This window comes from Pteropus alecto, unplaced genomic scaffold (genome assembly GCF_000325575.1).
Source record: "Pteropus alecto unplaced genomic scaffold, ASM32557v1 scaffold81, whole genome shotgun sequence".
Taxonomy (NCBI): domain Eukaryota; kingdom Metazoa; phylum Chordata; class Mammalia; order Chiroptera; family Pteropodidae; genus Pteropus; species Pteropus alecto.
In genome coordinates this window covers 9,011,941-9,016,041 of record NW_006433378.1, presented here as the reverse complement: position 1 = coordinate 9,016,041, position 4,101 = coordinate 9,011,941, and positions in this window count along the sequence as shown.

Sequence of the window (4,101 nt, the reverse complement as noted above, 5' to 3'; positions counted from 1 at the left end):
GGGCAGATTTCTTTTTAAGCCTTAGGAAAAACTTAGGCAAGAGAGATGGAAGCCTGGGTGCAAAGTGACAAAGAAAGCGCGAATGTGTCAATGATGCAGAAGTCACTGCCATGGCTTTGAATGGTGCTGACACATCAAAGGGCACTGTTTGCCACAAAGAGAATCATTTCTGGAGAGGGACAAAACCATTTGGGAGAATGCGACTGAAGCCTTTGATTCACTAGTTAATTATGCGGATGGGTAGCTATATTCTGCTGTCCCAGAGGTCATGAACCTGAAAATGCTTCATCTCACCTTCAAGACAAACAGGCAAATGACCCCAAACAGGCTGCCATCAGGGACTTGATCACGAAAGCAACTTCCTGGGCAACAACTTTAGTATATGAGATACACATATTTCCATCAAAACCATTAAATAAAAGAGGAAAATTCTTCAATAAGTACTTAAGATATCAGTCTTATTCGACTTTTTTTTAATTTCCTGACCAATAGGCTATAAGAATACCTCATGCCTACATTGAGTTATAAGTTAAAATAGTCACAAGAAACTAGAACTGGTTTTCTATATTCTAAATAATTCTATGATAAAAAGAAGACTACTAACCAAAATGTTAAGTTTTTGTTTGGGAGCAATTTGTTATTTGTTATTTTTATTTTACTCTTTTTTTTTTATACATTCCAAATTTATTACTGTAAACATATACTACTTATCTAGTGAAAAGTACATACATATTTTTCTTATTGTGACATCTATACGACAGCAACATTTTCTAGACAAACATTGAACTACTCAAAATGACTCAATCTCTGAGTTCAGGTAGCCAAGGTTTTATTGTAATATAGCATGCAGTAAAAAGAGAAATTCAAGAAACTATACAAGCAAAACGCTTTTACAGAGCCAAAGAGTATGGGCTATGGAAGATGCAGGTTATTTTTATAATTATTTATTTGTATGTTGAGAAAAAAACCTTCAGAACTTTTAACAGAACTCATCTGAGAGACTTAAGAGGAATTAGCAATATCCTTCCTCATAAAAAAGAAAAAGGCTGAATTGGCATCTTCGCAAATTCATGTAACCCAAATTTAGCAGCTTAGTAACTCCATGCTGTGTGCTGCACAGTCACTGTTAGAAATTATTTCATTTCTACTCTGATTCTCAAACCCACACCTGGCCTGCCTTCTTTGAGCAGGCGCCTTGCCGTTTTTATTTACAGAGAGAGCTTATTTGCAGCTTAAACTCTCTCGACTTTTCACCTTCTCAGCTCCAGTTTTCAGGTCTCTTGCCTCTTCTTCCCTGCTCGAAAGGAGGGATGCTTCCTCAGCCTTCCCACCAGATTTCTCGAACTCCTCCCACTGTTCTCACTCTCCTCACAAACTTTTCAGTAGGCATCCTTTTGCTCGGATTTCAGTCTCTCCATCTTTACCGATACTGTCCTTTCAGTTGAAAAGCAAGCCAAAATGTAACCATAAAAAATGAAATCTTGAAAATGCTAGAAGAAAACACTAGTTGTATCAAATACCTTGGAATGTGAAATCTCTTTCTATTTGTGGCATGAAATCCACAAAGGAAACCCATCAAGGAAAAGATCAATACATTCAAAATAGGAATATTTAAACATTTTTAATGAAAAAGAAAGCATAAACAAATCAAAAACTAATAACAAATTGATAAAGTTACTTGTAAGGCATGTGATTAACACAGGATAATAACCTGACATATTATATAACATATCCATAATACATAATCCGCAATTGTAAATCAATGAGAAAAAAATGAGAAGTCCAATAAAAAACTGCTAATCCCTTAACTGCTAAAGACACATTTTACATTTTTTGTGTAAACACAGCAATCTGAACATTTCATAAAATATAGAATTATAGTTATATCTGTTGATATATAGTCACTATTTGAGGGGCATTTTACTATAGATTAAGGTCAAGAGTTATGGCTACATCTAATGACAGATTAGTAGTTCATTTTGATTATAAAAACATTTGGCCTCCAGCAACAACGATCTTTTCCTAATACCAAGTTTAGAGGTGGGCAAACCATGGACCTCTGGGCCCAATACAGCCCACCACCTGTTTCTGTAAAGAAAGTGTCACTGGAACACCACCACGCCCATTCATTTACAGACTGTCTAAGGCTGCATTTACGTTGTAAGGGCAGAATTGAGTAGGTGCAACAGAGATGATATGGCTTGCAAAATCTAAAATATTTGCTATGTATGTCTTTATGGAAAAAAAATTTACCAAAAACTAGTTTAGAATATGTAGAGTATATGAAACACAGAGATATTGAATCAATTTCCCAATCACTTTTTAATTCCAAAAAATTATATTCTACAAGGCAATAGGATTTTCTAAGGACATAAATTTCTTAAGAAAGGATTGTTTTTATACTTTGGATTTAGTAATATGTTCATATTATAATAGTTGAATAATAAAATGGTAATCTTCCTTTTGTAAAGAAAAAAAAAAAACTTCAGAAGAGTTACAAACTACCATGACAGATTTGAATGCAACGATTGCAAAATTATTTAGAGAAACTGAATTCTGCAGTGTTGTGTGTTCTTCCTAAACCACTACCACAGATCCTGTCTCTATCTCCAGATTGCTAGACTGAGTTAACTGCAAGTAAAACAGAACATTCTTAGGCAGATTCCTTACACCAAACCCTACGCTGATGATTTTACAAAGGAAACTTCCTTTTCCCTGGATAGACTCTCATTGTCTCCATCAAAACCACAAAGTCCAGAAGACTTATTGGAGCCACAGCTACAGGAGTGGGTGAGAGGCTTCCACTGTACATCGGGGGAAGTGGTGGATTATAGTCCCTTCAGGAACAAAGGAATGTCTTTTAATCTAGGAGTTAGTGAGGAAAAACAAAGGAGAGGAAAGTTCTTTTTAACAGAGCTAAGAAATTTCTCCCATTCTTGCTGTTTTTGATTCTCTGGAACAGAGGTTCTCAGGAGACAAATCTTAAAACAGATTAAGATTTGAAACGGAGCTTTAGACTGAGAGAAACAGGATCACGGAATCTCTCTGAAATTTCCCTTGAGTGAGAATAAATCCATCATACAAAAGTGGTGCTAAAAGTGAGCTGAGGTCTTTTCTCAACAGATCATGGTCTCAGGCAAATCTGAGACCCAATAGAAAAGGTCAGATAATTTATCTTAGAGAAAAAAATCTTTTTATTTTTCTCCTTTTTAAAAAAATGAGGTAAAAGAATAAAAATAGGCAAAACCATTAACGTCTACGGTAGAACTCAAACCCACTGAGTAGTCGTGTGGCATTAGGTGCTACATATGTGTATGTAACCCTTTACGAGGTATGAGTGGTTTTCATTATCAAAAATAACATAGTACATTAATTTATATGTTGAGATCACTATTAAACACTAATCTGATAAACAATAGCCTTGAGACAGCAGCTATTTTGATTCTATTTCTTTGTGTTGGCCTATCAGAAGTTTGTAAAAAGTTTGAATGATTATAACAGGTTATTAAATTTAAAATTTAAATCTCTCTTACACTTCCCTTTGAAAAATAATTTAAGAAGAAAAATGGAACCTGAGTACAATTGACAGAAGCAGACACTGAAATTATAAAAACTAGGTATACCTTTGTTTCTCTTTAGTATATGCTAGGATTTTAGGACATTTTAAAGATATAAAGATACACAATCTCATTACAAGTAACACAAGTCATTGTTCTTACAAGTAACACAGGTCATTATTCTTACAAGTTGGCTGCCCAAAATGTTATATGAAATGATGATGGTTTGGTTGACTTATAAAATACTTTTAGAAGCATTATTGTAGATTATTTTTAAAAGACTGCTAATAAATAAAAAAATAAAAATAAAATAAAATATCCTCAGGCTACTACTAGATATCTGGTTATAACATAGTCAGGTACTTAACAAATATTACTGAGAACTCTACAAGGCACAGTCTTACGTAAACTTACACTTCTCTTTAAAATAATAACACACGCTCACTGTCAATTTATCCTTGGTGTTTTCAAAATTAGAAGTATTTGTTCAGAATTATTCGTTTTCTTATAGGTGACACCAGCTAAAACTACAAACATGATAAAA